This window comes from Coenobita brevimanus, chromosome 96, assembly GCF_032717465.1.
Source record: "Coenobita brevimanus isolate Jiangsu-jjx chromosome 96, ASM3271746v2, whole genome shotgun sequence".
Taxonomy (NCBI): Eukaryota; Metazoa; Arthropoda; class Malacostraca; order Decapoda; family Coenobitidae; genus Coenobita; species Coenobita brevimanus.
The window spans coordinates 25,929,119-25,953,362 of NC_137049.1; positions in this window are offsets into that span (position 1 = coordinate 25,929,119).

Consider the following 24,244-nt stretch of genomic DNA (forward strand, 5'->3'; position numbering starts at 1 on the left):
TCTCTGAACAGGTGGGCGCGTTGAATGTGAAAATGAGCAGAAAGTTGCTTGTCGTCGGAATGGTTGGTATACCTGATAGTTTGCTGACGCACTTTGAATTTCTTACACTGTTTTATGACGCACTGGTGAATGGCGCAATAACCACAGCAGAGCGAATTACATGAAGAGTTGTTTTCGGATTCATCATCGGTGAAGTATTCAAAATGTATTAATTTGGTGAAAGTGTACAGTCACTTCTCCGTCCCCCCCCCCCCCCCGGCCCCACCTGCCCTCTTCCTCATGGTCCTCTATTCACAAACGACAGCTTCCTTCTGTATGTAGGATATTGATTATCGGGAAGACCAATAGACAGGGAAAACGTCTTCACTTCTATTTATTTGTCGTTCCTACAGAAACAGAAGAAAATTCATGATAATATTCCCATCCCAACCATACTTTGTTTTTGTGAAAAGATCAAGCATCATGGGGTGATTCTACATACTCACTATTCTTCCTGTACTGTAGGAGGTATGAGGCAGCTTGCATCAAAATTGTGGAGTCACCAGATACCTATGCCAGAAACATACTCTGAACCCTATGAAAGTCAGGAATTCTTACAAGTGAATAAAACCGTCCTGTGTTTCCCCAGGTAAACTTGGAGACGCACCAGCAGTAGCAAAGCTTTCCTCGACAGTATATTTTTACTGCTAAAATTCTTCTCATCAACAAAAGCGTATAGTGTTAACCTAAATAAAATACCGAAGTGTATCAAGAACAGCGAAAGAGTTAAATCAGAGTGCCAGACCTCTCACCTCGCATCAAATAAAAAGGAAAAATATATGCAAAATTACTGTACCATATGTTCCCCTCGTCGCAGTCATTCTCTGAATAAACAAAGCGTGCAATTCATCAACGACATAAAAACTGCAGGTGCAGTCACTCCACCCACCATCGTTTTCCCGCATTTTTTTTTTTTCTCTGTAGAGTAACATAGAAAAACGTCCACCAGATTCGTCCTGCCCCAGCCCATGAACCTTACCCTTTTCGAGAAATTGTTCCCAGTATGTTCTTTGGGTTAAAATTTTCATGTACTCAATTTACCATTTGGTAATGATGTCTTGTTTTATTCTGACTAATTCAAGACTGTTTTGTTCAGTTAGTTCAAGATCTCGCAACTTGATGGGATTAGAAATAATCGCTATCCAACCCATTCTCCATTTTTTAAATATTTTGTTTCATTTTTTTTTTTTTTGTGGCAAAAAAAAAGAAAAAAAGAAAAAGAAAAAGAAAGAAAAAGAAAGAAACATTCTTCCTACCCTGCCCCGTCAGCCGAGCTGGAGTTACTCTTTCGTAAAATTGTTGTCAGCATGTTCTTTGGGTCGGAATATGCTGACAAATTTCATATATATCTTTTTTACCTAATGATTTGGGTTCACTTAACACTAGTTTTACAAGAACCACCGACATATCAAATTTGTGTGCCTGTTTGTCTATCTATTAGTCTATAATATAACCAAACGCCTTAATCCGTTAGGGAGCTGCCAAAAACAAGCCGCCTCTACTTCTCCCTGTCCTCAGCATTTCACGCTGCTCTCATTCATACACCTTACCACTTCAGGGTATTGAGTGTACAGCATCGTTTTGTAGAACGTTAGTACGTTGGTACACTGACTGATTTATATCAGGATCATTAAGATCAGCATAACAAACTAGACATTGAAAGAGCACAGGCACAATAATAAAATTCACAGTCTCTGTCTTAGGTAGCTGTCTCATAACTCGGCAGCTGCTGTCACATATCACATGAAAGCATCCACCACCGACCGCAACCAACGCCTCATCGCCACGAACTACGCTATACCTTTCACAAAACTCTACAACATGTCTTGTTTCAGTTGTGCGGGTGTAATGGTATAAGTAGCCAAGTAACTAGACATTCAAAAGCAAATACACAGTGTTATAACAACTCTACATAATTCTCTTAATAAACGTGTATACTAACTTCTCTTAAAATTATCCATACTAAAACGGGACAAAAAATATTTTAACTTAGAAATTAGACTGCTAGTAAACAGATACACACATACAATACTAAAACTCTATCCAAATTGTCTGTCAAACTTTTGATATCCCCGCCACAACCATCATGTGTAAATATAGTGTCTCAACCAGAATCTGAATAAAATGGGAATATACAAAACCATCTCCAACAACGCGATCATTCTGTACTGTAAAATCTGTTGTATATTAGATCGATTATCTTGGCAATCAGAACCTACAGTCATAAATTATTTCAAAGTGCAGTTAAAAACTGTCAAGAAATAGGGTTCAGCCAAGCCACTACTTCCACCTCCATACAATGTTTGAAAAATAACACGGCTGAGAGTAAACTGTACTATACACGGATTGTAACCACTATGTTGCTGCATCTTTACTGTTTCCCAATAACGTACTGTTATGGCATTTTCTTTATTCTTTCCTGTTCAACTTTTCACGGAATTTCTCATCGACGGGGTTGCTGGAACCAAACCAGTGGATAACTTGCCAATCTAGTTTTTAAAATTTTCCACATGTCATAATCTATTGCTAGAAAGCCAAGTTGTTAATAGCTTGCTTAATCAGTTCTTGAAGCTTCTTTGCAGGTTACATTCCTCTATAGGAAAGATTAATCAGTGAGTCACTTGCTTAACCATTTTTTTAGCCTTGTTCACTAGTTATAATTCATTGTTCGAAAGTAACCAGTGACAGAGAAAAAAATTCTAGCAGCTGACACCAGCCAGAATCAACAGACTAAAGTCAGTAATCAGTGAATGAAAATATGAGATTAATCTATAATGCCGAAGTTCGCTGAAAACGATACTATTTGCGCATGATTATAACAAAGATGAATATACAAAGCAAGCTTTACAACGTTTTATTAGGCTATGCCATGCAATGCCTGCCTTAATTCAAGTAAATTGTTATTGCACTGTCGCTTAAGAGAAGGTCTTTGGAGCATGGGAGGATTTAGGAGAAAAATAAGTGTGTGTGTGTGTGTGTGTGTGTGTGTGTGTGTGCGCGTGTGTGTGTGTGTGTGCGCGTGTGTGTGTGTGTGTGCGCGTGTGTGTGTGTGTGTGCGCGTGTGTGTGTGTGCGCGCGTGTGTGTGTGTGCGCGCGTGTGTGTGTGTGTGCGCGCGTGTGTGTGTGTGTGCGCGCGTGTGTGTGTGCGCGCGTGTGTGTGTGCGCGCGTGTGTGTGTGTGCGCGCGTGTGTGTGTGTGCGCGCGTGTGTGTGTGTGCGCGCGTGTGTGTGTGTGCGCGCGTGTGTGTGTGTGCGCGCGTGTGTGTGTGTGCGCGCGTGTGTGTGTGTGCGCGCGTGTGTGTGTGTGCGCGCGTGTGCGTGTGTGCGCGCGTGTGCGTGTGCGTGTGCGCGTGTGCGCGTGCGTGTGTGTGTGTGTGTGTGTGTGTGTGTGTGTGTGTGTGTGTGTGTGTGTGTGTGTGTGTGTGTGTGTGTGTGTGTGTGTGTGTGTGTGTGTGTGTGTGTGTGTGTGTGTGTGTGTGTGTGTGTGTGAAACATTCTGAATGAGGCCGCCGCACGGTTGTAACGCACTTCTAGGGGAGGTGCACGGGTCTGAAAGCTTCCTCCCGAAAGGAAAAAAAAACAAATTAACAGTATCTGTTGAAAAGTAAAGTCTCGATATCAGTATCATGTTTCCAATATGATTCATGGCATTGGTGGGAAAACATTAACTGCACCTCGCCCTCCCTCTCCTCCTAATCCCTCCTAATTACTGACATACTTTCAGTGTTTCCCAAATATTTTTGGCCGCAACCCTGAACACAGAACTTTCTCCGCCTGGCGATCCTCAGGGCGGAAACATAATTTCAGTGTTTCTTCATTCAGTTTTTCCAGTAAATCTTATTGAGTAAGATGTATTGGAGAGCTCAAGGTAAAATTCAGTAAAATTTATTGAATAAATATATTTGAACTATTTTGTGCTTTAAACATACTTTTTTATTTCCTTATTTTTAGTACTATTTTTTCAATCCATCCCGCGACCCTCAGGAGCATCCTTGCGACTCTCCTTTGGGTCCCGACCATGGTTGGGAACCACAGCCGGAACAATCGACTCTGGTCGATCTAGCAGTACATCAAAAAATAATAGTATGCTGCTGCCTTTTCTGCCAAAAAATATAAATTTGCGCTGTCCGTTATCGTGATACGGTATTCGTGTTTGAGGTAGTGCAAAAATTTCGGAAAGTAACTGATCAGGAGGTGTTCCCTGTCATCCACAGAATCCCTGTGGATCCGCCAACGTGGAGGCATTATATGCCCTCATCTGCCATGGTTCATGAGACCAAGCTGGAATATATATGAAGTGGTTTAATCAAACATGCAACGAAATTTGGAAACTGACGAGAGAATGCCACGGGACATTACTGTCTGTAGTCTTGGAAAATAGCTGTTGTGTTTATCCTGATAACTGACTACATTACACTAATAGTCGCATCAGTGACCAGCAGTTAGTAAACAAGATTGTATCAGAAAAAATGGCTACCCCAGCATTATCCTGTCTGGCCTGCATATTGCTTCCACCTACAGTAGTTCCTACACATCATGGCACCGTACCGTCCCAACAGCTACAGCATGTTCGATGGTAAATTTTGTTTATTTAGAAAGCTCGAAAGATAAGCACTTGAGGGGCTGTAAAATTGCTGTCTGTGTGTTTCCGATCACGAAGACTGAGTTTATCTGATTGTTACAGTGTGGTTCACAGCGGCGTAGCTTGGATGGTGGCAGTTGCTGGTGCTCTTATGCGATGTGTGACATTAATGGAAAGGTTATTAGAAAGATCGAAAGACAGGTATACATGAAGATGCAAATTTTGGTTGTGTGTTTACGAGTATGTTTTCTAGGCGTTTTATTCCTGAGATAGTCATGTTATGTATTACAAGACAATGCTGTACGGGTTATCAGTTAATTAGAGGCTTGATCTTAATGTTAGTCGTGTAATGGATGCCTTACACTAAAGGCCGAAAGAGTGGTATGGTGGATAATTGTAGCTTCGGTGTGTGTGTGTGTGTGTGTGTGTGTGTGTGTGTGTGTGTGTGTGTGTGTGTGTGTGTGTGTGTGTGTGTGTGTTTTGCTAGACGTCTGGCAAACATAATCAAACATGCAGCTATAACTACTCTGCGCTATTGTTCGTATAAAGGCAAACATTATTTAGGTAAAGGACGTCGAACAAACATATACAGATATTTACAACTCCACCTACTGCATGCACTGCCAGTCTTCCGATTAACTAATAACTCACTACACATCACACGAGAGCACGAGCAAATAACACCAGAAATTCGATTAGCTCGCATATCAGTGATACGAAAAACGAACACGCGGCAATTATAACAACTCCAAGGAATTCCCTCGTAACATATGAACATAACATGATTAACCTCTGAATTACACATCAGGAAAACAGACAGACATAACAACTTTAACAACTCCACCATACCTGTCTTTCGAGCTTTCTAATAACCCCGACACTACCGTCACACATCACATGAGAGCACCCACCAACGACTCCCTCCCACGCCATCCCGCCGTGAACTAGACTGTAAAATTCAGATAATCACATAATTGAAACCCCCGGGAAGATGGAGTTGGAGGATAGACGGTGATGGTCGCAGAATTTCCACTAATAAGTCCAGCGGGAGAAAAGAGTATGGAATTTTTGGCCGTAATGAAGATATGAATTCATCTTGGTTTACACAGGAGGGCTGGTAAGGTTTCTTTCTTTCTCTCTCTCTCTCTCTCTTTCTGATTGGAGGAATGTATATGGAAACAGTAAGTCAAACCTGATTCTTATCCTTTAACAAATAAATACACTTTTTTCTCTGTGTATTTAATTATCCATTAATTGCTAGGGGATTACATTGGACCATTGTTTATCGCATTTACCTGTGGGTCTGTGTCGTCCAAAGTCAAGGCTCTGGTAGTATGTCCTTTCGTATGCTAGTATATTTTCACATCAGGCCGATTGATACCGATGACATACTGATATGTACTTCTCCGATTGCATGCATTCCTTCTTGATAAGTACTTGTCGGGCGTGAGGAAAGATAATTTTCGGCCACCACTCTCCCTTTGCCGCTGTAGCTGATGTGTCAGTATTGGTAGTTACGAATCTGTCGGTCCGTTAGCGCCAGAGTTAAACCTGGATAATGCAGTAGTCTCGTGTCGCAGAACAGTGGATGAGTAATCAGTCACATGCTCAGAGATGATGTTTACAGAGATGCGCACCGTGGCTAAGCGCCTCATGACATCTGCCCCCACCTTTACATTTACCTTACTCTTCCTTCAAAAGAAGGTCTGCTTCTGCAATGGATCTTGTCTGAACTGATACCGATACAAACTAAAATTTGATAAAATGTGACTATGAAATAATTTTCCAGGCATCACCGACAACTCACCAACATTCAGGGAAATCACAAAAGGGGGACACGTCGACAAAATGAACGTATGTCCCAAACTTTTCCCTCTGGAGTTAAGACGTAAATCAGTCAAGGTTTACAAAGGAAGCCGCATAAAACACAGTTCTCTGGAAAATCACAAAAGTAGGAGAGGAAAATATGGTTATGAAACCAGTTGTTTCAGTCTTGAGCTAAAGCATCATTTTTTTTCTTTGGGGAGAAGAGGGGGGAGGAAACGGAGATAAAATGTTGGATTAATATTTTTTCTCTGCTTGTCACTTTCGCTATCCCTTGCTGGTTAATATTTCTAAGCTGAAGTACGCTCTGTGTGTCTCTCAGTTTATAGATGAGCCTCTTTGATATAATGAATCATAGAGAAAAGTGACTGGCATGCCCAAGTGTGAAGTAGACGCAGTGGCGTAGTAGGTAAATTACCATCCCAGACTGTGCAATGGTCTTCGATACTCAGTAAAGGACATAAAAATGTTTGTTTCACAATCCGTTGGAGGATGGCTTGATATTTTCAGCTCATCATCATCTTGCCGCGGACACACGATTTTATTCTGACTGAGAGACCACTTCAACAATGGGAGGCTAAATGACTTTACTGTGACTGGGAGACCACTCTAATAATGAGAGGCTTATTATATGTATTACGTAACCCTTTCAGTTCGGAAAGTCTTCAACAGTTCAAGTCCCAAGAAGGTATCAAAGTTTAAATGAAAAACACATGATCGGAGTGGAACGATAAGCCCTTTCAGCCTGAGGTCACATATTTCATTGTTGCTATATCCAAAAAGCTCTTTTCAGCTTAGGCATGTCTTTTCGAGCTAGAGACGTTAGATATAAACTTTATAAACCCCTTCACTACCAGGGTGCTCTTCTAAATAAAACTGTCTGGTTGCTGCTAAATATAACTATAAATAACACCCATGGTCTAAAATATATAAGATCTACTTCTTCAATCACTAGTTTAAAGAACCGCTTATGTCACGATCCGACAAACTTAAGGTCCAACTTGTTTCTGATATTACACCTTATCATCATCTTGGATATTATTTATGCCCTCTTAACTTAGACGTAGTTGCAACACTAACATACGAAAGGATATTTCTGTGTAATGTGTGGCACAAATCGCTAAGGAAAGGTGTGTTACGCATTCTCCAAAGCTATTTGGAATACGGCCCCATTATTTTTCACACGACCTCAGAAATCGAGAGCGAGCCACAAGAATACAGTAAATTATCTTAGAGCAACCCTTTCGCTCGAGTCAAAAACGATATTACGAAAAAAAAAAAAGTCAGGATTACACAAAATGAAGGCATGGATTCCATTCACTCATCTAAATATATGGAAAGTAGAGCATGCTTAGGTTGACTTAAAACTCACCTTTCTCTGTCTTTCAATAGCCTTCCCCCCAAAAAAAAAAAAAAAAAAAAACATACATTTAAAGTCACCTAAGATAAATAATCCATCTCACCCCTCTCACATTAAAAAATCACGGAGGAGAAACACCTGAGAAATCCCAGAACACTATAAAAATACGTAAGTAGAATACAGCTACAGACTTACATACTGTATCTCTCTTTTCCTCGCCTAGTTGGAGATATTGACACCACGAGTATTTTTACATACCTGGAGATGCATACAATATTCATGGATAAAAAAAATTTCACAAAACTCTCTCTCGGACAAATTTAAGAGGAGCAATGATAGATAAACGGCACACCCAACCAAAAGTCACAATGATTGAACACTGACTGAAAGAATTAAGACTCAGTTCCTGAAAGTAAAACGTTATTCTTCACATATCAGGGAAACAGAACACAGCTAGTCAGACAAAAGACCCCCTTTTTTGTCTGACCCAAAAAATCACTTAAGTAGAACGCCTCAGAAGACAGAAAATCAGAATCCGGCCAGATAGACTTAAGACCCACTTTCCCTCTCAATCCCACCTTAAAAATCGGAAAAGTAAAGTACATCTATATAGACCTGATAACCACTGTTTCTCGCAATTTGAGCTTTATAAAATCAGGGAAGTAGAGCACGGATAGATAAAATTAAGACTTACTTTTCCTCTCATTCCCACCTTGAGAACCAGTAAAGTAAAACACAGATATAAAAACAGAATAGCTTCCTTTTCTTCTCACGCGAAAAATCGCCTGAACAGAAGTCCTCAAAAACCAGAGAAATAGAACAGGACCGGTTGGACTTAATATGTCCCAGTTCCACTTAAGGTCTCTGAGTCCCACCTTATAAACCAGGGAAGTAGAACGAGACCAGATAGACTTAAGCCCAATTTTTCTCCCGGCAAACCCAAACGACTGAAGCCTCGCATATCTCCACGTCGTGAGATGCCTAGGATGCCCCTGGATCAAAGTGAATAGAGGATGAGGCCCGGGCTTTGAAGCGGCCCTACAATATCCAGCTTACATTAAGTTGTCGTGGTGTCTCCCCGGAGCGTGTCTGGGAGGGGAGGCAGGGAGGGAGTGTGTGTGTGGAGGGAGAATTTTGTGTGTGTGTGTGTGTGTGTGTGTGTGTGTGTGTGTGTGTGTGTGTGTGTGTGTGTGTGTGTGTGTGTGTGTGTGTGTGTGTGTGTGTGTGTGTGTGTGTGTGTGTGTGTGTGTGTGTGTGTGTGTGTGTGTGTGTGTGTGTGTGTGTGTGTGTGTGTGTGTGTGTGTGTGTGTGTGTGTGTGTGTGTGTGTGTGTGTGTGTGTGTGTGTGTGTGTGTGTGTGTGTGTGTGTGTGTGTGTGTGTGTGTGTGTGTGTGTGTGTGTGTGTGTGTGTGTGTGTGTGTGTGTGTGTGTGTGTGTGTGTGTGTGTGTGTGTGTGTGTGTGTGTGTGTGTGTGTGTGTGTGTGTGTGTGTGTGTGTGTGTGTGTGTGTGTGTGTGTGTGTGTGTGTGTGTGTGTGTGTGTGTGTGTGTGTGTGTGTGTGTGTGTGTGTGTGTGTGTGTGTGTGTGTGTGTGTGTGTGTGTGTGTGTGTGTGTGTGTGTGTGTGTGTGTGTGTGTGTGTGTGTGTGTGTGTGTGTGTGTGTGTGTGTGTGTGTGTGTGTGTGTGTGTGTGTGTGTGTGTGTGTGTGTGTGTGTGTGTGTGTGTGTGTGTGTGTGTGTGTGTGTGTGTGTGTGTGTGTGTGTGTGTGTGTGTGTGTGTGTGTGTGTGTGTGTGTGTGTGTGTGTGTGTGTGTGTGTGTGTGTTTTGTTTAAATGGACTGACAGAGTGGGGGGGGTGGGGGAGAGCTAGGATGAAGAGGTTACAATGGAAAAAAAGGGTGGTAAAAGAAAGATAAGTACAGAGTGAGGAAAGAAGCGGAGAGGAAGGAGAGGAGAGAAGGAGAAATCAGGAAGAAAGGGGAAGGGGAGAGGTACCGGTAGTCAATATCCAGCTTTACATTAACATGTGTGGTGTCTCTAGAGAGAGAGAGAGAGAAAGAGAGAGAGAGAGAGAGAGAAAGAGAGAGAGAGAGAGAGGTGTGTGTGTGTGTGTAGGGGAGTTAGCTAATGGGGAGAGAGGGAGGGAATGATCGGTAAATGGGAAAAGTATTTGTGTGTAGGAAGAGCTGGCAAATGGGGGACGATTAAGAGATGGGGAAGAGGAATAACGGAAGGCTGAAGAGAGTCGTTTCACCACGGTAATGTTTTTTTGCTACCTAATTTTGTGCAAATATTGGAATATTTCATTTCTAAGTTGGGAAGGCCTCTCCTTTTGTAGTAGTAATGTAAGTTGTATCTGACCCCTCCAGTTCCAAAAATCTCCCTCGAATAAGATAAAGTCGTCTCAAGATAGCATGAATAATATACAGAGTGTGTATTCAGTTAGAAGGGATTAATGGAAGAGAAGGAGAGATGATGAAGGCTTTGATTTTTCCGCCTAGTGACTGCATGAGACTCAATAAGGCATATAATCATTTTTACTAAGGTCGAATCTTCCCCTAGAACTCGACCTACATAAGTGGTTTTACATCCACATAATCCTCTTTCCTGGCAGGTGGACATAGACATGGAAGAAACAGACTGAGTCCATCAGTCTGATCGGCCCACGAATAAACACGTGAAGGGGGACCGAAAACGAGTAAAACAAATAAAGAAAAAAAATAAGAAAATTAGGAGAGAGAGAGAGAGAGAGAGAGAAAGAACATGGTGAGTAATAATAAAAAGGGAAGATATGTGCTAAAAGACTTATGAAGGAGACAAATGAATACAGAAGGATCATAATAAAGGAGAAAGAGAAGAGATCGAGACGATGGGAAAGACACTAGTTGGGTTAATGCGAAGAGGAATTAGAAACTGATCTAACTGTATGGAGAAATGGAGAAACGGAAGAGGAAATGAAAATAATGGAGAGAGAGCGGTAGGGTTAATAGGAAGACGACTTGGGGAGATTAATGTATGTGAATAAAGACAGAAAGGAAGGAGAGATAAAAGCTACAGTAGTATGTGCAGGGATAGGGTTGGTGAAGAATGATTATTATAAAGTGTAAAAAGAGTAAAATGAAGAAAACGACAACGAAAAGAGAAGCTGGAATAAGGTAAGAGTGGGTAGGATAGTAGGAGAAATGAGACCGTACTGAGCAAGGAGAAAAACACAGTAATGAAAAATCAGAAGTTTGTTGACTCTGTGGTTTACACCAATCCCTTCATCACTGGCTTGTTAGAGATCATTGACACCGAGTCGTCCTTTCATATACCAATTTACTTCAATTTGGTCTGCTCCATACACCCCACTTACTCCCCCTCTATGGAGTCGGTGATGTGGATAATACGTTTTTACTGTTATCTTCACTCATACAGATACCAAATACTCCACAGGCACAGTGAATTTTATGTGGAAAATACTAGGTAAATTTTTCATGACTAACTGCAAAGAGGATTTCTTTATTTCCCAAAGATCTTTCATAAGTAAAACCCTTGGCCTTTATGATTCAATGTTTCTTCCATACCATCCCCGCACCTCCTCCGTCTCTCCCTTTTCCTCTCCCTCCATCTGCTTCGGATCAGCATATCCACTTTATCAATACACCATCACTCAGTCACTGCATATGGCCATACCACTTTAACACCTTCACCTAGAACACGATTTGTTTATACTTTGGCAACAGCTTGACCGTATTACATAATTTGGTAAAGCTTTCTAGAAGTGGAGAGGTTAATGAATACTACATATAACCCGTCCAGTTGTAGAAGTCTCTCGAAATATAAATAATTATCTGAAGGAAGTAAGATTAAAATGAAATATTCTTTATGGAAGTGAATCGGTTAGCACTAACTGTCAGCTCTTCCACTGGTGGGCAAGCTTTAACTGTTCTCTTGCAACAGATGCTCGATGACCTACTAGTTTCAATAATTTCGTAGTAAAATGTAGAAATCAGAGAAAGGACGGGGGAATGATTGTTTTCAGAATTGTTTTAGGATGAATCTCTCTCTCTCTCTCTCTCTCTCTCTCTCTCTATCAAAACAATTTGGAGAAAATTACTGTCCCTTTCTGCTTGCGATGAGAGTATGTAAGTGCTAAAAAATAAACAACTAAACATTATTTCCTGACCAAGCGGAAACCATCATTAATCTCTGTAAGGGAAGCATTTATTGTGGACGGGGCAACGGTAGTGCTTCCTCCCCTCCCCCCCTCTCTCTCTCTCTCTCTCTCTCTCTCTCTCTCTCTGTACATTTTATATATATATATATATATATATATATATATATATATATATATATATATATATATATATATATATATATATATATTTTGTCTCTGTTTAACTATCTTGCGGTCTATCTGTAAATCAATCAGTAAATAAATTTTCCAATGCATCTATCAACACATGCGTGTATGTATATACGAACTAATGCATGTATACTCGTACAGCATATCTAAGAATCAGTGTATGTATAATGCATATATGGATTGTTCGATGGATGGACGTTTGGCTCTCTACTTGTCTTCTGTCTACCTATGCATTTTCTACCTATCCATCTATCTATCTAACTCTGTTCATAAATGCTAACACCTTTAAATTAATGTAACATGTTTTTACCTTCCTTCCCTGGCATCCATTAATCATTGCAGCCCCGCTGAAAAGGCGTAGATGCAATTCCCCTCCTCCCTCCCTTTTCACTGCATCCAACTTTTTTTTTCGTTCTCTCTCTCTCTCTCTCACTCTCTTTTCCCCCGCCTGTGAAATATTAAACTAAGTATTTTTGCGACAGTGGCTGCGGCTTTATGCCCGGGAGAGGGAGCTATCGACTCGGCAAAAAGTCCAAGGTGGTGAGAGAAATATCGTGCCGCGTTATCCGGCAGCTCGATATGGTTTGGGGTTTGACTGTGGTACCTGTAATTTATGTAGTCTTTCCCGCCAACCCACCTCTTCACACAGTTTTGAGAGAGAGAGAGGGAGAGAGAGGGAGAGAGAGAGAGAGAGAGAGAGAGAGAGAGAGAGAGAGAGAGAGAGAGAGAGAGAGAGAGAGAGAGAGAGAGAGAGAGAGAGAGAGAGAGAGAGAGAGAGAGAGAGAGAGAGAGGGAGAGAGAGAGAGAGAGAGAGAGAGAGGGAGAGAGAGAGAGAGAGAGAGAGAGAGAGAGAGAGAGAGAGAGAGAGAGAGAGAGAGAGAGAGAGAGAGAGATGCATACTGTCGCTTCTGGATTCCACGACCCATTTTTCTCTCTGCTGACAAGGAGAGTTAATGAGGCAGCCAGACCATAAGATTAACTGACCTCACCCTGGACAGAGATGGAGGGACGCTTGCTATGTGCAGCGGAAAAACTGTATATTGAACAGTTATTTTTAAAGCCCGAACATTTAGTAAGAAAGAATAAAATGAATACCAGTATATTGGGTAAGTTTAACTGGTAAAAGTGTAACTAAAATTAATTTGTATTGGTGAAGCTGTATATTCAGCACTAATTTTTTAAACTTGACTGTTTAGAAAAGAAAAATCTAAGATAATATTCTGAGTAATTTGAATGGCTGAAAGTACAACGAAAAATGAATATGATAGAACAATAATTTGATTAAGCTAAAGGTACAGATGGAAAAATAATGTAATGAACATTAATTTGTAAAATCTGAAATAACTAAATGAAGCTGTATATTGAATTGCAATTTTTAAGGTCTTTATTATTTTGACATATATACAGATACACTGAGCACCTCATTCATTTTTTTTTTCTTTTTTAATAGATGTAACGACATAACGTACCTAAATATTAGAAGCTCTCCCTCCCGTTCTCCAGAGTGCTGGATGTGGTCCTGGTATAAAAGTATTGTTCATGATGAGGATGAGGATGGTGGTGGTGATGATAGTGTGAATAATGAAACTGGTGATGACGAAAATGATGATGAATGGTTAATAATTTTCTGCGTGGAAAGGTATGCTGTTCATTCTTCTGTGAAATTTCTTACTCCAGTGGCTTTTCCTTATCTACCGGTACTTTATGCGATGAAAATCCAATGAATATCCAAGGGCCGCGTTTTCGTGAGATTAGGAGACTTTCAGTGACGATCTCCTCAGTGATATTATCGCTACGGCCTTTATAAAGCTGAACGAAGCAGTCTGGTGGTAACATACGTGGATGATATGTTGAGGGGCTGAAGGAGCTGGTTACTGAGACATCCTTTAACTTGCTATGTAAATGACAAAATAAACAAGGTATACCGTAAGCACTACGAGTCGAAAGTTACATTCTCTCTCAGAGGCTGGTTGGGTTGCCGGTTTGGCGTTAAGCGCAGTTTTTGTGCTGTGTGACCTCCGAGGAACCTGACTGAACTGTGTGAAGACATGTAATGACGTATTCAGTGTTGGTTGTCCTGTCGCTGAGAAGGATGCTGAAACGTCCTCAGCAGGAATTTCTTCATTAACAGGTAAAATATTAAAAATCATAGTACCTTAACCGGGATAAGACTAAAATGCAAGTTAGGTAATACTAACTGACTTAACGTTGGGTGAGGGGTGTGACAGTGGGTTAGTGTGTGTTCCGGGATGAAAACAGCCAGTGGAACCTTGTGGCCAAGTATGAGGGTGTGGCGGTAACATTCTTTGTGAGCTACTGATGTTAGTTGAGGGTGACGATATAAACACCTTGACTGCCTGAACTTCTTTTGACTGAACGTTGTCTTGTGTTAACCTAGATTCCTAGGTATAGCTATAGAAAAAAAAAATAAGTGGGGTAGGCAGGGAATGCTTTAGAAATCTATCTAAAGCTAGGATTTCTCTCAGTTGGTATTGGCCTAAAAAACAAAAAACAAAAAAAAGATCAAGAGCAATAGCCAAGCAAAAGAACCATTAGAATCCTTGGATATGACTTTTTTTTTTTTTTCCAAAGTTGAAGAATGTGAAGAGCAAACCATCCGCTCCCCCCCCCTCCTACTCTTACCGACCACTCCCTCCCCAGTTCCCTCCCCCCCTACCCGTTTACCCCGTCCCCCATCGTTTACTGCCTCCCCCACTCCATTACCTCCATGAGACCGTCATCCTCCTCTCGCACAATAGTGGATGCTGCTTTCCCAATTCATATACATTATTGAGAGGTTTGTCGCCCCTATTTAACCCCTTTCTATATGGTGACATTTTTTAGCTTTATCCTTGCTACCTTATGACGATTGTAACGTCTTTAAAGGGCATTAATAATATATGTACATGACCCTTTACGATCTTCCCTATTATGCTTAATAAAATCGTCAGTGTGTAATAGAAAATATCACACTGGAGGAGTTGATACCAAAACCAGTAAATTTCTAACAGTATTTTTAGGTAATTAAGCTTGAATTGGGTAGAGTTTTATTTTACATTAAGTTCACTGAATAAGTTTTAGCAAATTGTATGTGAGTGAAGTGGAGGGGGGAAGAGGGAGGTAGAGACCGAGGATGAGATGGAGGGATGGAACGGAGAGGTATATGAAAGGGTGTGTGTGAACTGAGGGGAGGGCAGCATAATGTCAAGGGATAGGTCGATATGGAGGCGATTTGTTTATGGCCACCTCTTACGTGATTGAGGCGCCTGGCTACAGACAGATTGATAGAATAATATTAATAGTTACTGCTGGAAAGAACACATGCAGTAAAGAAATTACTACGATACTTGGCATGGTTCGTTTCAGTGGACACCTTTGACAGATGCCTCACACCTTTTCCTTATAGTAAGCCCTAACCCACCTCATTTAACTACCGGAAACTTTCATTATGTATGTGAATAATTTTGCACTAGTAGAAAATTAGACTGAGGTAAAGGTAATACTTTTTGCATGCCACTGAAATGTTTGATTATTCGATCATGTACTGAATTGGTGCTCTTTTCAGAGTAATTTGGGCCTAAACATCTAAACAAGAAACGGGAACAGCGGGCAGGACTTGCAGGAGGTAACTTAGTAGAAACCACCACCACCACCACCACTTTGCGTAGGGGGGGGGGGGCTCACTTTGCTTGGGACTCCATGTAGGTATTTGTGTAATGCCTACCCCCTCCCCTCAGTTTTTTTTTTTTTTTTTAACATTACATCTTAATAGTGGGTGAAGTTTTGAAATTCTACATTAATCTGTAATTTGTGTACTGTATTTACTATTTCTAGTCATAATTTTTCAAGGAGGAACATTTTGTAATAGATTAATAGGTGTACATTGAGAAACATTTTCTGTAAAAAAGTAAAACATGTATACTCATTGTGAAACCACCGATTACCTGGGTAAGGATTGTTTATTTCATTGTGTCTTGCTTTGAAGAATTATTGAATTTACTGATTTTCGTTCCGAAGTAAAAAAATGGGAGAAATGGCTTTTCCCCGAGTTAGACCCTGTATTGAATCATATAGCCCCGCTAGGTTACAGGAGCGCGCTACCACTCCGGGCACGGTAGTCCCGGGCGAAACTCGAACTCGCAAACCCCTGATTACGAGCTTGATCCTCTACCACTGAGCCACCGTGCCCCCCTTCGTTCCGAAGTAGAAAATGCAATTTAATTTCTAATACTGGCACAACTTTGGGGGGGGGGGCATAAACGTAATTTCTAACAGCCCAAACTGTGTATTATTTTTAACATGACTCAGTTTCACAACTACCCTTACTCCCCTCCCACACACACGCATTGGAACCTCTGGTGTCCTTTAAAAAAAAACAATCTACATCAGTAACTGACTACGAACAATTTTCCATTTATGAAACAAAAACTGATCTACTTGATTATAAACATACCTTATTTCACTGCTGTTATAGCCGCCCCCGCTTGAAAGTGTGTTTGAGCAAGTTTGCTAATGTTATATTAGATTTCCAGCGAGGTGCGTTCGTCTCTGTGGCCGAATTTCTTCAACAATCAAGTTTTGGTGCACAGTTTTGCTCTTTTCGGATTGTTAAAAAGAAATACGGTAGCGACTGTGAAAATCCACTTTAGTATCACTCCTGTTTATCCGTAAGCTTTTCAGCTATTTGCCTAGGTCCACTGTGGCTTTGATAAGTTCAAGATAACCCATATGAGTGCTCAGTTTGGAGCCTTTTGGCTCAAAATATTGGTGACGAATAAAAAAAAAAAATGCACATAACACATCTCACTTTTCCACAAGCTTTCGAACAATGTGCGTCAGTTATGTAGTTTTAATAGTCTCCGAAATAACACACCATTAGTCAAAACCCACGTGTACCCAGTGTTTAAGTCTGGCTCAGGGATTCGTGTGGACGTCTGACACTGTGAAACACACTGCTTCAAACTGAGTTACTGCTTGTCTGACCCCCTTACAGCGTTGCCGTGAATCCACACAGGTTCTGACGTCATTTTTCCACACGTTCTCGTTTAGTGGCCAGGATGATGGAAAACGCGATGTTGGTACAACCCACATGATGTATAATAGATATGAGTATCGCAAAAGTAGGTATGAATAACGAATTAAAACATCTTCATTGATGTGGAGGGAAGTTAAACACTTAAGATACCAAAATAAAACTTCAATACTTGCAGAAAAACAATGAAATAAGAGAAATTAATTTATCCACACTCAACAGATGACAAAAATTAACTAACCATATTACTGTTGCATTCATCAGACTATCCCTATACAATAAAAGAATATATACAGGTAACCAACCCACATGCAAATACATCAGTTTATTTACAGCCAGTAAGAAATATAACTTACGGCATTACTGTTGATTCGTAGCTAATCAGCAAAGTCACTGCTGGCCATCATACTATGTCAAACTCGTTCGCTGTTCAACTACAAATGGTTTAGTAAAAAAAAAAAAAATGCTGCTGTTCCAGAACACTTAGGGATGAGTATGACTGCCCGTGTTCGTACTTGCCTTGTAAATAATGTACTAAGTAATATTCTGTAGAGTAGGAACGATACTGCAGGCCTGATGCAGGTAGACAGTTGTCCACGACGTATTCTTCCTTGTTTTAAATGAGTCCGTATTATGCACAAACGGTATATTTTCAATTATTCAACTGTGATAAGTGTTAATGCCTCCTAACCATGTCAAAACCTTTATTACGCAAAAACAGCATAAATGGGTAGCATGCAAATTTTCCACGTTGGTTGGAAAAGACGTCCTCCATATCCACGTCTAGGTCCGTCGCTCATTTGTTATACCACATTAACAGACCATTGCCACGAAACGACAGCCCTTCCTCTGCCCACAGATCCCATCAAATCGGATAATTTTATTCAATTACAGTGTGAAAGGAATTGAAGAAGGCAACATTTATCCCTTTAAGTTCGAAAAGTCTCCCCGAAGCCGAATATAAGTGTTTGGAGAAGGCAAAGATGAAATAAACGTCGCCCCACAAGCTTGGGAGTAACTTCTGCCATAAAAACACATAATTTGCAAGTTAACTTTTGAAATGTCAGTCACAGAAATAACTTAAAAGTTACATCTCGTTTTATTCCTTGTCTTGCTCATTTTGTACTTTTATAATTTTAACGAACTTATACTGTGAGAAACTTCAGAACTACTAAAAAAAAAAAAAAAATAGTCCCACTGAAATGCACGTTAGTGTTGGTCTTTAGTTTGCTATTGAACGCACTTCATGTGAGCAATCCATTCGACAGTAACTTAACAATAAAAACAGGTAAAATGACTTGTTGAAGAAATGACTGATATGTGGGCGAACCGATTCCATAGTGTGGGTGACATGGCTTGTGGGAGGAATGAATGACTTGTTGACGAACAGATTCTGCAGTGTGGGCGAAATGACTGACGTGGGAGAAATGTACAGAGTGCATGCTTTTGTGTGTGGGACTGCTAGGGTTTAAAAAATGCACTGTTATCCTGAATGTATTCCCATGATGTAATAACAGGGGAAAAGTTATTGAAGATAGTTATGTAAACCAGACTGTACAGACTCTATACTGCAAAATATTTCTGTGCAGGGGTCACATTCCAGGTGGCATAGGGGGCTTCCTAAAACCATCCTTAATGATTTATTTTGCATATTGCACCTTACTGTTCCCTTGAATGTTTCAATTTTGCACATCACACCTTAACATTCTTTTGTTTGCTCTTTATATAGTTATAATATCAGCATAGTACGCACTAATAGAGGATAATGAGGTGTAATGTGCATTATAAATAATTAAGTGTTGCGAAAATCTCCAAAGCCACTTGCAGTAAGATTGCAACCGAGAGTATTGAAGCTCAACTTGGCAATCTGAGACTGTCGAAAATATAGTGGAGATATTTTAGAGAAGTCACTGAAGTAACATCTACTAATTTTTCACAAGCCCTCTAATGATGTGCATAGTAACTGCAACTTTGTCCCAGAAATAACACTTCTGGTGTTGTGCGTGTTCAAGACACCCTCACCGTACTACAAGATTCTGGTCTGTGAGATTCCTTGCTTGCTTCATCCATTCGAACTATAACTAGAAAAACAACAGCTTTTGAAACTCAAGCGACCTTAGTGCGATCTCTGGAGCCCAATAAACTTCTCACAGGCCTGTGTGCTTCATATTTTGTCGACTAAAAAGTGTGCAAATATGATTGTGGAGTTATATATATTTCTGGTGTGTGCGTGTGTGACTGATGCACCGTCTCGATTGCTAACCCTTTCAGGACAGTGTTGTATTAGCTTATTTTTGCTACCACCAGATTTTCTTCTACTGAGGGAAAAAAAAACTCAAACTGAAATACAGTAGTTACTAAAGGCTTATCTAACCAGTCTTGTTCGAAACTCTAATTTTACTAATATGGTTTGAATTTCAAGAGTAAAGAAAAAAAAAAAGTCACTGTCGTGATATGGTGAAGGTTTGAGTATTGTTGTGGTGGAAATTCTGGTGCTGATGTTTGTGTTGTCACTGTATATGGCTGTGTGGTTGTGAATATGGATGAAATTATGACCTGTTTGGGGGTTTGTGTGAGACCTTGATTTATTCTTGGTTGTGTGTACGTGGGGGGCAGGTGGGGTTGTTTTGGAGATTCTGTAATGCCTTTTCTTAAGCATCTGCATAAATCCCATTATTCTCTTGTCTCCTACTGATACTTAGTATGCAGATATTAAAGCGATATAAAGATTGGGTTTACTTTGCAAAGCAAATTACTAAGGAAGAGGTGTAATTTTGTGTGTATGTGTATTGGGTGTACTTTGCAAAGCAAATTACTAAGGAAGAGGTGTAATTTTGTGTGTATGTGCTAGTATATGTATATTTTTGCGTGCGTGCGTGCGGGTGTGCGTGTGCGTGTGTGTATGCCCGCATAAAGGGCTGAAAGAGTGAAGGGTAGCGAGATTAGGGGAGGGAGGTGGGGTGGGGGGAGGCGGGAAACTGGGAGCTTCGCTTCTATCTTCCTCTGTCTTATCTACCTGTCCTGAGCACACCTGGCGTGCTGGGATGGTGTGTCAGTGCCTGCCTGTCTCTTCCTGTGTCTGCTCTGATGCTGCTTCTCTTCCCTACCATTACTTTTACGCGCTTTGATCTTTTTCTGCCCTTCTGGAGTTAGCGGGTTGGCAAAAACAAGAGGAAGAGTACGAGTGAGCAGTCTAATTGAATTGGGAGTTTGTGTTAATTACTGTAACTTACACCATATTTTGATTGCTAAAGGTAACTTGCTCACAGTAGTATTTGCTGATATACCCTGATATATTTGAAACATTCATTGATAATACATGATACTTTTGCGATATACTTTGGCATACTGTGATATATATCTGCCTCCTCCCAGAGCTACATACAGCTTCCACTATTGTTATATAATTATGTACTCGGTTTTTGTATTCCGAATGTTAACTTGGAAGACACTTAAGTTAATAAGAGAATAAATTCATATCAAATTTATTTTGCTGATAAGTATGAGTGTAAAGATTCATAAGGGTAAAAGAAAATATAACAGTGGATAAAATTGGACAAAATGGTGCAAAGAAGCCATACGGTGATGATATACTTGAACCAAGACTAACAGTAACAGCAGGCTACACAACTATCGATAATTAGGATTTCTAGAGCTATGAAAACCTACATCCCAGCTTTTTTTTCCTCGAGAGAATGTAGAGCCGAGCATACAATCTAATGTAAAAACCCCTATTTCTTTACCGGCACAGCTAGTTTTCAGTAGGAATGCTACCCTTTTACCAAAGGTGTTAGAGTAGATGATAATTATGTTACCTTTTACAGAAGCTTGTATTTCATAGTGTATTCAGATAATAAGAATGTCTTCCTTTATCACTGCTATGCTATTACCGAAACTATTTCAGGAACAAGTTGAAACTATTTCAAGAACAAGTTAAACCTATTTCGAAGTTGTCAAGCTCGTATGTTTCGAAACTAACTTCATTCCCTTATCAAGGCTTTACAGATCATTCGAATACATTAAAATTTATCACTCGGCGATTTGAATGTGGCCCAGATACATATTGGCAATGTTAAAGCTTAAAATACTATAGTGAAGGGAGGTGTGCTTCACTTTTTTTCTGCTTTGCACATTTACCGTATCTTGATCACTTCAATTACCAGCGAAAAAAATGGTAGGTTGTAACAAACAAGGCCAGGGATTATACTGGGTGTAAATGTAATTAAAGCGTGTCTTTGCTTGATTAAAGTTGGAGTAATTACTACCTTTGCATTGACAAGCATTGTGATCTCAGAACTGATTTTCAGAGCTGATTTTAGAATTAGTCATACCCACAAAATCACTTGGAACGTCTTGACTTCATATAGTTTCCGGGGTATTTAGGAAATACACCCAACTAACGTAGAGTGAAATTCTTATGATCTTCATTTAATGTACGCAGTTTTAATGACTTTTTCTTCCATATACATCCGTCTCAAATGCACTTTTTATTACTAGGTAGGTAAGGTGTGGGAGTGGGAGGGTTGTTCTGCTCGTAGCTAAGTCTTACCGAAGCTACTTCCAAATGTAATGAAATACGGAGACAGTAGAGACAATCCCCCCGCCCCCATTATTATTATTATTTTATGTACGACGAATGCTTGTATAAGAGAAAATGCGTAAGAATGCTTAAATTTAGCAATGAGCATAATTTCAGTGTCAGTTGTGTATTTCCGAAAATTTACTGTTTCTGGATCCAAGCTCACCATATTTTAGGCAGAAGCTAGAGCTGGGAAAATAGTTCATTTAGTGCATTTATAGCAGCCTTTAACACGATTCAAAATAACACTTTATACCGCATCAGGCCATACCCTTTAATAGTAAGTTTTAATTCAGGTATCGCTTGATTTATTGTGCATTAAGTGAAGAAACTAGAAAAAACTCGAGAGGACGCATACCTCCGCCAATGCTATTGCAGGATCCGGATCCGCCCCCAAATTTAATGAATATATATAATTAATTTAATTCTTTCTTGGCCCACGGCCCACCATTCCACAAAACTTCATTGAAATTCATTGATAGCTTTTGGAGGTATCGTCTGGACAAACAGACAGATAGACAAACATTGGTGAATACATAACCTTCTCCAACTTCTTTGGCGGAGGTGTGTTACATCATCTTGACCCTCCTTACCACCCAAGGAAGTGAGCTGTATATTCCAAGAATAAACTCAGTTTCTACAGTGTAGCTACTTGGATTATTATTTTAACACCAGCTAAGATCCTTTCAAGAACCTTGTTTTTAAATTTTTCCCTGAAAGCTGAAATCGTAAATGCCATCAAATATTGTCTGGAGCTGGAGTTGAAAATGATAGGGTTGGATGCCGAGTGTTTGGATATCGTAATATTTATTACTTGAAAACTTGGTAAGAATTCCTTATTCTCTCCAGGGGAATCCTCAGGCAAGAATGATGAAATCTGGCAGATGCACTGACCAAGAATGAAGTTGCTGCTGGAATGATAATGGTGGTCAGGGGTCTAGGAGAGGTTTGCAGTGGCTGGTGAAATTACAGTGGCGGTTTGACGATATGGATTTCCAACATCTCCCCGCTGACCACATATGCGGGAGAAAGTCCAAGGAGATCACACTGCAAAGGTAAAGAGTAAATTGTTTATTACCCGTCCCCTCCCAGGAGCGGCTAGGAGACTGGTATTGTTCTCAATCGGTTTGTCTGTCTGTGTCTGTCTGTGTGTCTTAACATTACGCGAAAACTGCTGGTGCGACTTTGACAAAAAAAACAGGGATGATTAAGTTTTGGGCTAAATTGGACCACGGCCCAGGCTGTAGGCCCCCCAAAATGTAAAAAAATGTATTTTTTTTCGCAATAATTCCTTTTAAATTCGTCATATAGACATGAAACCAAAACCCAAAGGTGCATCTTTCAAATCTGCATCCTATATCATGCCTCGTTACATCAGGGGAGTCACCCCCCAGTTAGCAGTAGAGGGTTCAATGTTAGGTTAGTCGGCCTAAAATTTCAAATGGGCATAAAGTCGTCAATTTTCACCCGATTTACTCTGAGTTTGATATGTGACATCTTTGACTAGATATACTGTTGTGTTTATACGTTAGAACTAAAATGACAGCCGGGGAAGGGTTTGATGTGCCTTGGCACCACTTGTAATTACTTATAGCGTTTCCATCTGCATCTACTCCCTTTGCCTACAGTGGAGAAGATCGGTGAGATTAAAGCTTTAATGGAATCTGTTTACGTGTGTACATACTGAAGTTTGAATACATAGACGTATGAGACCATGCAAAAAGAGTATGCCCTTAGATCATAATGGCTTTGATGGAAGTAAGAGGAAATGTGGAAAAGATGGAAGTGAAGAAGGGTAGGCTGGTTGGGGAGGGTGGAAGGGAAACCTGGGTGTGGGTAGGGGATTGAGCGGGAGAGGAAGTGGGATCTGAGTGGGAGGGCAAGTGGAATCTTGGTGGGAGGGGAGAGGAGGGTGGGAGGGAAGGGGGAGGGAAGCTGGATGAGGGAAAGGGAGGACCTGGATGCAGAGAGGATAAGGATGGGTGAGGGGGAAGGAGATGGAACGGGAAAGCAGCAGGGAATTTTTTAAAAAAGCTTGGAATTTAACCGTTCGTACTTAAAACTGCGCATTTATTTAGATCTTCTTATACTGTCTCAACTCTTCTTTCACACCGTTCATAAAATTCGTCTTAAATATTACGATATCCAAACACTCGGCATCCAACCATACCCTATCATTTTCAACCCCAGCTCCAGACAATATTCAACCCATTACAAGATTCCCAACCCAACCCCACACACTACATCCAGTCCAACCCCAAAAAGTATCTATTCCAACCCCACAAAGTATCCGTCCTAACCCCACAAAGTATCCGTCCTAACCCCACAAAGTATCCATCCAACCCAACCCTCAGTATCCAAACAAACCCCACAAAGGATACCAAACCTAACCCCACATACGACATCCAATCTAACCCGACGCACAGTATCCTGACATGTTTCCTACTGTTGAAATTCTCATCCCAGTCACAAATTCAATTTTTTT